The sequence below is a fragment of the Struthio camelus genome, chromosome 9, assembly GCF_040807025.1.
Source record: "Struthio camelus isolate bStrCam1 chromosome 9, bStrCam1.hap1, whole genome shotgun sequence".
Lineage (NCBI taxonomy): Eukaryota > Metazoa > Chordata > Aves > Struthioniformes > Struthionidae > Struthio > Struthio camelus.
The window spans coordinates 17,833,734-17,845,202 of record NC_090950.1 but is presented as its reverse complement, the minus strand read 5'-3'; positions in this window follow the sequence as shown (position 1 = coordinate 17,845,202).

Genomic DNA, 11,469 nt, shown 5'->3' with positions numbered 1-11,469 from the left:
TCAAGGCTGAAAAGGATCTTCTAAACTTTCAGTATCCTTGTGAATTTGAGACTAGTTTAGTTTTGGGGGAAGAGGGCTGAGGTGAAGGGTTGCTATTCAAATCCCCAGAGGAGTAATAACCGTCTTCTGAGCTGACGGAATGTGTTGTGTATCCATCACTGCTGAGACTGTGCTGAGGTGCTTTCCTGCTTTTCCATCCTGCAACAGGAGGAAGGAGGACCAAGTCCATTCAGAGAAATAATGTGAAAACCATTGTTTTTTCCTCATGTCATATTGCCATCCACGTGGGTGAATGTCATGTGCTTTTGGCAGGTTGGAATAGATCTCATAGGTGGCCTACGTGGAGGGAGAGCCTTGATGGTGGTCAGGACACAGGGGATGACTTGTGCTCCAGAGTTAAGTCAGAGTGCGTGGGAGAGTGCAGGTTCTCTGGACAGATGCCTTTCAGACGGGAGGAAGGGCTAGAAGGGTGCTGGAGCGGGAAACTGGATGCAGCATCAGCCTTCAAAGAGGGCTATGGGAGTGGCGAGAAGGCAAGCAGCTTGGAGTTCCGGGCTGTCCAGGATTTAATCAGGATACATTAAGCTTGCTCATATTTTTGTGGCAAGGTCATCCCAGACCTGCTGTGTAGAGGGTCTAACGAAGCAGCACTCCCTAGAATGGCTTCTCACGTGAATCCCTCTGCAGATTGAAGGGTCTTGGTTGTTTATCACTCCTTTATGCTGTGGCTAAATTTGGCCGAAACAGTAACCTAAGAGCACACAGCCTGAATGACATGTAGATGTTTGCACATTTAAAGGTCAAATATGAGTTATTTCTGCTTTAGGATTTTTTGCTTTCAGGGTCCTACAACAGACACAGATGCTTTTGAAAAACCTTTCTTGAGTGTTTAAGAGCATTAGTTCTGGCTGAAAGTTTCATGGCCTCCCAACAGCTTTCTCTTTGCTCTCCAGTGCTCTTTACTGAATGCATTTTATTCTGTTCTCCTCCAAGAAGGTCTAGACAAAGTCAGTTGCTTCTACTCTGGTATGAAAATCTAACTCTGTCCCGGAGGTTGTGTATGGGGTTGAGTCAGGATGTCAGAAGCCAAGCTGCACAGAGAGAAATTGAAATATTTTCAGTCAAAAACAGACTGTGTTTGGGGTAAGCATTACTGAGTGAATGACTGGGAAAACCACCTTTCTTCATAGTCTCGAGGATGAGTATGAGTCCATATATAAGACCAGATCTTTAGTCTTTTTAGTTGTATCTATTTTAATTAGTGCCATCTCTGTTTTGCATTGGTGGTGGTGGAGTTTTTCTTTTTCTTTTTTTTTTTTTTTTAAATAAGGTTGATATTGAACCACAGTTTGTGTTATTTCAGCTATGATTAAAAGACTTTTTTCTTTCTCAGAAGAGTTCATTTGAAAACAAATGGGGAATAAAATCTACTATTTTGGTATTTCTCTGATTACATGCATCATAATTCTCAACATAAATTAGCCTAATTGAGTCTGCTTGTAATAAAGTTTCTGGACAATGACGTCTTTCCCTCCATCTTTCCCTGCAGCACCAATCTAAGGAGATACTGATTTTCTAGTTGGGAGTAGGAGCAGGACTTTAATTTATAGAGGGGTGTGTGGGTCTAAAATCCATCTTTTGTTCTTTTCAAAATATAATGCTCCATTTTTAAATTCCTTGAATCTCTTTTTTTGCAAAATTTTTTTAGTATTCAGTAGCTAAAATTCCTCTCTCCAAGGTGAACTTTTCCATTGACTTACATGGAAGAAGCTGCAGGAGGAGACGATTTTAGCAGACGCTGTTTCACTTTTATCCGTGTAGGTAAGAGTGTGTTAGGTACTACAAGTTCATGCTATCTTAAAGGTGTAGTTCACTTGCAGTTTGAACTGCAACAAGATGAACTTGTGTCAGTTTTCTGGCTTTGATTAGTCTAAAATAATGCTCCAATTGCTTTATGCTTTGTGTCAGTATATGTATACTTATATGCTTATATATTTTCTTGATGGACAATGTTTCTGCTTTAAGTAGAAAAAAGTTGCTAGTCTGTTCACTGCAATTTGATTACAAACTTGTGCTTTTCAGTGCGTGTTTGATTCTCTATAATATCACCGTTTTGCAAGAACTTTGATTGTTTTTTGTGAAAACAGAACAGAAACCCTGTCAGCTTGTCACACTACCACAAGATGTCATGAGAAGCCGTGTCTCACTTCAAGATGTGTGTGCTCTGTGAATCTTTGGCAATCAGCTAAGCCAAGTGGTTATTCTAGAAAGGTGTTCTGAAAGCATGTCATTTTACCATATAGCTAATGCAACGTCTCAATTTCTTGAAGAAACTCCATCTTGTATTAAGAGTCTGCTGAGAATACAAGTGATTGATTTAAGTCTTCTAACATACCCTAAAGAGAAAGAGGTAAAATAGCCCTGAGGTTGCTTTGATGTAGCATTCCTCATCATACTACGCACTGTAGAACCAAAAAGTTCTGTGTGTAGTAACCATGATTTTGTATACTGCAAAGGTTTTTTTTTTTTTGGGGGGGGGGGGGGGGAGGTTGAAGACTTGTTTTATTTTGTTTTTCCTCTGATTCATTTATTCCAGAAAGAGGAGAAATGTTTCCCCAGGGACTGGAAGGGGCTTTTGCACATTAAATCCAGGATGGTCCCAAAGGCTCTTCACTTTAGCTTCTACTTTTAAACTTCCAGCTGAATTCCATCTCAGAAACCTGTGTATTATGTCAAAAACCACTTTCAAGCAGCATCCTCTCCTTCCTGCAGTGTTCCCTCCCTCACAGCTTTAACAAGGTATTTGGTGTTGTCTAAACTTGCTATAGGGAAACTCAACAGGGAATGTTTAAGTTACTTTCTTTGCTTTACCAACCCTTCCTCCCCCCCTCACCCCAACTTGAGTGATGGGGGATTTTTTTGATGCAGTATTTTATAGAGCACAGTCAAGTCAGGAACTGAAGTCAGGAACTTAATTGCCTCTCCCCTTGAGTGAGAACTATATGGATAATACTAAAGTACAGAACGTGGCTCATTCTCAAACTTATTTCTCTATAAATTGGACTGCAAACCCACTGGGAATAAAGGACTAACTGCTTGGTCTTGAGCATGTTGTCAGCCCTCAGTAAAAAGAAATCTTTCATTCTACCCAATATAACTTTAGAGTAATCTCACTGGATTGGACAAAAACAAGGCATACACAGATCCTAAATCCAGAGGTACGTGTGCAGCACCCTCCTCAGTAAAATTTGTTACCTCTAATGCTGACCAGGTACTTGATGATATTCACTTGCTTTTTATTTCAAGGCTTTACACAAAATACCTTTGCACTTCAGAATACCCAGAGAGGGAATGATTAATACATCTCAGCATCAGAACAATTTTATCTAGGTTCAGTTAAGGAAAGGGTATCTTACCTGTCAAAATTGCTGGCAGAAGTAAGAGCACAAGTAGCTACAATGAAGCCTAAAGGCACCATAAGGATCGTGCTTCCGCAGAAGAAATGCTGACACCTTTTGATGGTGCTCTCTGAGCACTTGATGTCTTTTCAGAGTTTTAACAGATGATGGAGTTTTGGGTTGCGAGGGAGGGTTGCGCTTTGCTGAAATTAATATTTAAAAATGGAAAGATTTCTGTTAATGGTTCCAGAATGTCTGGGTAAAGAGCGGTATATTTACTTTGTAACCTCTTTTGCGTTTAGTATCTAGGTAATCAACACAGACATCATTGTGGATAAAAGTACTGGCATCCCAGGAAGCTTCATTGATTTAGGTGGGAGAATTAACTGAATAAGGTCAACGTAACTGCAAATTGCAATACAAAACATTTGTCCATATGAATATGAGTTTAAAGCGCTGCAAAGCGCTCCTGCTTGATACTGAAGTCTAAGAAGCTATGTGCAAAAGGACTATAAGGAACAGATGGATTAAACAGGACACATTTTTTCTTTTTTGGGAAGATGTTCCCCACTTGTTCTCCTGTCTGCCAACATATGGGGCAGTAGAGGCACGTTTAATTTTGCTGAGTTTAATTTGTCTATTTAAGTAACTCATCTGTTTCTACCTTACGTGTTTTAGTAGGTATGGTTCAGTTTCTAGGTTTCTGAAGGGAGTGGAAGTTTGGTGTTGATTTGTAACAGTGTTTGTATCACTTGCCTGTCTCTGATAGCTGTTCCTTTGGTAAGCATTGTACAGGTTTTAGCTGCCTTTTAGAACCTTGGCTGCCATTAGCTAATATAAAAGCTGTTTAAGAAATCTTTACCTCCTTATTTTCTTCTTGCATATGGATAAGTTATCCCTTATCTAGACCTAGTACTTGGTCAGCGCAGGCCCTTTGTAATGCAATTATTATCTAGCCAATTCCTTTTTTAGGTCCTTTTCGAGAAGTCTGCTCACCTGTGTACAAATTCTTGCTTGTGTTCTTTCACTCATGTCTGGACGTTTTTAGCTGTATAGTGCACACGCTAAGGCAAATTTTGCTCTCCTTTACACCTTTGCAAGTTTGAGAAACGTTTTAAGATCTTTTTTGGGGATAGAAGCTGCTCTGGGAATGAATTTATGGTTGGTTCATTCCTTATTAGGAAACAAAATCAGTTTGATGTATATGAACTAGTCATTCTGTTTCTCATTATGCTGTGACTTGTCTTTCCTGTTGAGCTGAGTACTTCACAGGCTGAAGTACTGTAGGAGCAGTGCATACCTCAGAAGAAATAATGTATTTGTTGCTGTCAATATGGAGATGAATAGAACTGACATGACTAGATAATTTTAATGTCTTTCTAGGAAAGAATCCACCAGAGCTGCAACTTCAGGCAAATTTAGAAGGTAATTAACTATTCCCAGATCCCAGAGCTATTCTGAGAGGACAGAAGGTGCATCACATAAATTTGTATGCTTGAAGCCTACCAAAGACTCAGGGTGCTCAGAAGTGTGACGGATTCTCAGACTGCTGGGTTTGATGAGCAGTGCTGGAGAGAGCCTGTTTTTTACTGGGTATTTGGAGAAGGCATTATCTGCTTCCTTATGCCTCTGTCTGTCCCGTAGTGTGGTGCAGGAGAACAACAGACATGTATATCCCACCCTTGGAATGACGATCAGTGTTATTTCTGGTAAAGGCTTCAGAGCATACAGACAGCTGTATTGTGACTGTCTTCAATGCCTGAGGGTTAAGATGCTTTTCTCTGTGCACCATGACGCTATACCAAAGCTCACAATTTTCCTTTTCCAGTGGGCGTGATTGGCACCTCGAGCCCTGAAGAGGGTTTCATTACAGGTGTTTCAGTCTAGGAGAATTTAATATGTTTCATAGGTATACAGATATACCTTTTAAAAGATATATGCAGATACCTTTTAAAATATTTGTTATGACTAAACGTTCTTACTGCTGAATGTTTTAGGCACCACTGCTGTCTGTGACAGCGTAACTTACAGTAGAGATGTGAGAGACTGAAACTGCAGAGGAATAGTAGTGACAAAAGCCAGAAATAAAACACCATTTTCTATTCAGTCTTTCTTTTAAGTGAAGGAAAGGTATTCCTCATTTGGAAGGATTATATGTTGCTTTTTCAGACATGATTCTAAGATACATATTGAAAGAGGGAAAGCGTAAAACTTCTCTGTGTCATTAGAAATTCTAGTTCCGTTTGAATAGGAAATGTTCTGTTCACGTTCCTTGAAGCCTTCATGTCATGAACAGTATTTCCATTCATAGGAGAAGAAATGTGAGAATACTCGTCTAAAAGACGATATAGAAAGAGCATTCTATTTTGAACCATTTATTTGCTCAATTACTGATCACATTAAAAAAAAATCATTGAAGAATTAAAAAAGCTATGTGAAAAATAAAAGCAAAGTGATGAAATTCCACTGTTATTTCCAGTGTTCATAGTTTAGTTTCTGAAAGGCGTAACAGTCGTTTTCAACAAGCTGGACCTCATTAGCTGAATATACTGCCTGAAGGACCTGTTCCTCCATTAATTTACTCCAGGGTGGCTGAAGAGTAACTTCACAGGCCTTGGTGGTGTTACTGTGCATAAAACTAGTAAGAGATTAGGTGAATAGAATATTTGCTGTCATATGTGAGGCATGTAATATTGTAAAGAGGAAAACAGTAGAAAAAACATCCCACATTCTGAATTTAAACGTACTGTAAGCCTGACAATTAGACTATTTCTACGAAGTTCATTGAACACTTGCACTTCTAAAAGTTGACTGTGTGAGGTTATTGTTCTTATGCACATATATCCTATGAACAAAGTCATGATCAAATCAAGTCAACAGCCTTTTAGCATCTACTGCTGTATCTGTGGTGTCATAATTTGAGTATGTCATGCATTTACAATGGCAGAAGAGGGAGCATGCTAGTAAGTGATGGTGATAAAATGTCTGTGTTGACAATGATGTTAATGCTGCATCACAGCATTTTTTTTGTTTGCAGTTGTGTGTGTCATTTTTTAAAACTTACAAGCACATGCTGATTTCTGTAGCCGCCTGATTAGGTTATGGACTAATTGTGGTAGGAACACAAAGATGCTGTGAGCTCTGTCACTTCCGGACCTGACCTGGTTGATCATTATGCCACGGAGCTGTACTCTGGCCTCTCTGTCTCATGTCAGCAGTAGCACAGGGGACTGTAGGGACCACAGCCATCACTCCTGGTTCATATGGCCTAATTTATCAGTGTATTGCAGAGAAAGATGAATATTTGATTTGTTTTTTTCTCCATGAAATCAGGTAATTGAGAGTTAATTTTATGTTAAAGCAATGTGATCCCTACTTTCATTGAGGAACTCCAAAGTTAAGTATCTGTGGTCTGTTTGATTAAATGCAGAATGGGAACGTTGCAATGTATGCTACAGAAGCTGGGGTGCTTTGTTTAAAATGATTTGAAGAAAAACTCTTAGATATCTTTGGAATTTTTCCCTTTTTCTTGACTGAGCTGCATATATTTTGTATTTCTTTATTTATAGCAAATGCCCTATTTTCTGTGGATTTGCAGGGAAAAGTTTAATGCAAGAGCCTAGCATCGTTCCTGTAAGGAACAGGGGTACAATTCTGTTCTCCAAAGCAGCATTTATCTGATTCTTCTCCTTTTGCTGTAAAGGACTCCGTGTTCTGCACCTGTTCTGAGTGCAGTGAGGAATAGAGTCAGTCAGCTTCGCTACACAATTCACAGCTATCTTTGGACCAATGCAGTGACAAGCGTATTGAGGCCTTAAGTAAATTAGCAAACAGAGTTCAGAACAGTAAGGATAGGTTTAGTTTTGAGCATATGTTTTTGGACAGCTGAGTGTGGATCACGAAGAACAGAAGTTTAGTTTTCTGACTTACCACTATGTGTCAGTAGCTGTTTGATAACGTTGAGCAAACTGAAATATCTATCCCAGAAGCAGGTATTTAACTCTCACTCAGTTGTTGGGACTGCACTGTAATTTGTTTTCGTGTATGCGCTTACCTGTTTTTTGTGTTAAAGAGTCTAGAATTTGCATAGTGCTGCCTGTGTCAGGCCTCTGTAACTGTAATCCGTGTTCATGGGATATCTCCTCTATAAATGATTTGATATCTCTGCTTTGAGTCCTTGCATATGGACAGTACATTGTCTTTACAGTTTCAATGGCTCTTAATCCTTTTTGAGTTTTGGAGCACTGAAATGAATTGACTGTTTGAATATATTTAGCTTAATGAGAGAGATGGCAACTTCTTGATGTGCTTCTTAACTAACAAAGGAGCCTCCTGTATTCCAAGTCATCTCATTTAAAGGACCAGCAGAAATCAAACAGGAAAAGCTAAAGATATTAATCTCAGTCCTTGATTTACCTGAATTGGGCAGGGAGGGGAAAAAAGGATTATAATCCATCTTTAGATGGATTCTTCCTTTCTTAAGAAAACTCGCATTCCCTCTGCATTAGAAAGGAGAGTGTCCGGGCTGCAGAGCTTTTTTTTTTTTTTTTCCTTCATTTTTTTTCCTCCACAACTGTGGTTATGATTAAAAATATGCTTATATGCTATACAAATGTGGTATAGTCTTATAGTGTTCAGAATAAAGATTCAGTTTATGCTATGCAATTAAAGAAAAATCAAAACCGCAGATTTTCTGTAAGGTTGGTTCTGTTCACATTTTTACATTGGTAAAATATTTACTGTGCCTTTATGTATCTATCTGGTTTTAGAAAGCAAGAGATTCAGTTAGGAGAACACTGGAAACTTTTCTTTCAAGTCGTTAAAGTCCACCTTTCAAAAATGTCAAAATGTACCTCTGTCACCCGTATAATGGGGTTTTTATTTCTTTCCCCGCCTCTCTTCTCTTTCTCTGTAAGCACTATTTCAGAACTGAGGAATTGGTTCAAGGTAAGTAACTGAAATGATATCTCTGAAAATATGTTATCAATCAGTTTTGCATGTTGGGTTTTCTACGTTTCTGAAAACAATGCTGAAATATGAAGCACTGTGACTTGTGGCTGAACCTTTGCTTCTGCTCAGTGGATGTTTTCTTTCTGTGTCCTAACAGCTTACCTGCTAACACAATGTCCTTTCATACATAAAATTCTCCCCATGTATTCTTTGTTCTATGTTCCAAGTCGCACAGATTATATACTACCTTTAATTGCTGTTCTTTTCGGCATCTGTGTAATTTGGCCAGCAGTGCTAGTGCCTTCTATAGAAGAGGCACAGAAAAGTTACTTGTCACTGGCTTACTGGAATTTGGCTTTGTTAATATAGGAATTGACAAATAACTGCCACAGCCTGCCTCATTAGGTCACAGTGTTAAGTTATCTGGGGGAACCCTAACGTTGCTGGACTTTCTGGGTGCCGTGACTGCAGTGTAGACTTGCCCCTAAATTGTATTTGTAATTGTTTTTTTGGTTGTGCGGAGCCTTGCATAGAATCTTCTTAAAAATGAATGGTGTTGAGCATTAGCAATTCACCTTGCAGTCAGCTAAGGCCTCCGATATTTTCCAGTATTAGGCAATTGTTTTAGTCAGGAGAACTTCTAGGTTGTTGTTAGTACTTGGTTAAAACTAGCCAAAAGATTTTATGTTCTGAGCGATTTATTTTCCTGTCCCTTGTGACATGTTTGGCTCTGGCCAGTATGTTCTGTTTGCATCCTGTTCTATTATTAGTAATGTTGATTATCCTTCCCCCCACTTAGGTTTCAAAATAGAATGACATTTCTTTTTACTGGTACGTGCTACTTTCACACATGGGCTCTGTTTCACCAGTGATCAAGAACAGATTGGATTAGTCACATGTCTTTGAGGTCTAGTTTAATCTGACTGCTGCTGGGCTAATTGGAGTGGGCTAGTGGATATGTTCCTTTCTTTTCTTTAAGAAATACAAAAGTTTTAAATTGGACCTTGTCACCTCTACTAAAAGTTGTTAATTCTGGGCCAAACTCATCCCTGCGTCTTTAACCAACAGTGTATGGTTTTAATGTGTTCTGCTCAGTCTTATACTGAGCTCGTTACTGAGGTATCTGAGTGCCTAAGGCTAAACAGGAAGTAGTTTTATTTTCTGCAATTTGTGTACTTTTATTTTTCCATTTTCTCCTCAAACAATTAAAGGAATATGCTGCTGTTTGGCATGTGCTTGTCTGAGAAATAAAATCATAGGAGAGTTTTTAAAAGCAGAAAGATATAACAACACCCTTATTCACAGAGAGGGAAGGCGGTGCCCAGCTTACTGTGAACATCAGAGGTGACACTATATTCCCTCCTGGGAAAGGAAACAAGTATGTTAAATTATTTTTGAACACAGAAAATGTGATTTCTTTTCAGAATCAATTTACAGAGGCAAGTAAGTTGCTAAAGCACATGCCTTTTGGCTCCTTCCTTTTTTTCAGGCTTGTATCTCACAGTGTACCAGTGTGGGTAAGCCTGGGGGATTTTGACTGAAGAGAAGCGATGTTAAGGTACTATGTGTGCCAAGAGTATCGTTCTACTCCCCCTCTATGGAGAAGAGGCAAAAGAGGAGAATGCTTGGCTCAGAGCCTCTGATGGTTTTGAATTTAGTGAGGTTCTTGGAGAAGCCTTTCCTCTGCAAGATGCCTCTTGTTTTGAGTGCCTCAGTTAGGGACCTGTTGGATATAGTGCTAATTCCAGGAGTGCCAATGGCCAGAGGAAGTCTCTAGTCAGAGCTTCCAGCAACAGCAGGGCAATCAGCCAGGTTCTGTGTTGACACAAGGTTTTTTCCCATCTTTCTGCAGACTATGTCCCATATTTGCCAAACTCTAAACAGCGTTAATAAATGTCAAGCACATTTTCTGCAGCTGCTTGAGAAAGCTGTGTAGAGTGGCTATTTATCACTCTCACTCAGTGTGACCCAATCAGACCCACGTTACCTGTACAGCAAATTGGTCACAAGGGGATAATTCCGCACAGCTTCTTACAAAAGAAGTATTTAATCATTTATCACTTAACTTGGTCTTTATGGCTGTTTGCTATGCATCTCTTGATGACAGTAGGAAAATGTGGGGCTCCAGGAAGTACCAGGACTCTGAGAATATTTTGAGAGATGCTACTGTGGTGAGTGAGATGGCCTTAGACAGAGGATATTTTATAGCACTTCATTTGTTTTACGAGAACTTGGTCTTCAGTATTCAGCAGATATAAATATCCAGCTTAAATAATGAGTTTGGATAGGACTAGTGGTGACCTTGCCTCCAAAGTAGGAATTTTCAGTAAAGAGTAGATCAAGGAATTGGCAATGTGTGTTTTGAAAAAGTTCACACGAACATATGTCAACTGAAGTCATTTCGGAAATATGTGAACTTTTCCTTTTTACCGTTGTCATTAAGGCAACGAACTGCTGGGTGATTCTGTTTAGCATTCAGGCTGTGTAAGTGCTAATGCTCTGCCTAGGTACTCTGTGTAAGGATCATTTTTTATCATTAAAGCAACCTTAGCCTTAAGTTGATTAAGCTTCTTGTGTAGATTACTAGAATCTAGAGATGAAACTGGTTGTGTCCCTCCCCCCCAATTCTATCTCCCAGATTCATCTTTACAATTAAATGCTTCATTTAACGTTAGTCTTCTGTTCCGTGTTCGTTACTGAGATAACCACTTAACAAAGGGATTTAATCTCTCTCTTCCGGTAGATCTTCGGGTTTTTTTTTTTTTCATAAGGGAAGGTAAAGTCTTCATACTGCAAGTTTTAAACACATCACCACACTTGAAAGGTAAATTAATCTCCTGGATCAAAGATACGATCACATTGACCTAAATGAGGTGCAGCAGGGAAGAATCTGGCCCACAGGATGCTTTCTAAAAACACTGATCTTTTCATACAGCTTCTTTTAATTGGAATTTAAATTTCGTCATGGTTGATTACACAGTAGAAAATATATTTGCTGATTCTCTATGCTAACTTGTAACTGTATTCACCTTCCTTTCAAATTTTCAAACTGCACATATTGAAGCAATGTTATGCATTTGGTTTTTATGCCAACAAATATTAACAGTGTTAAAATGTGTAG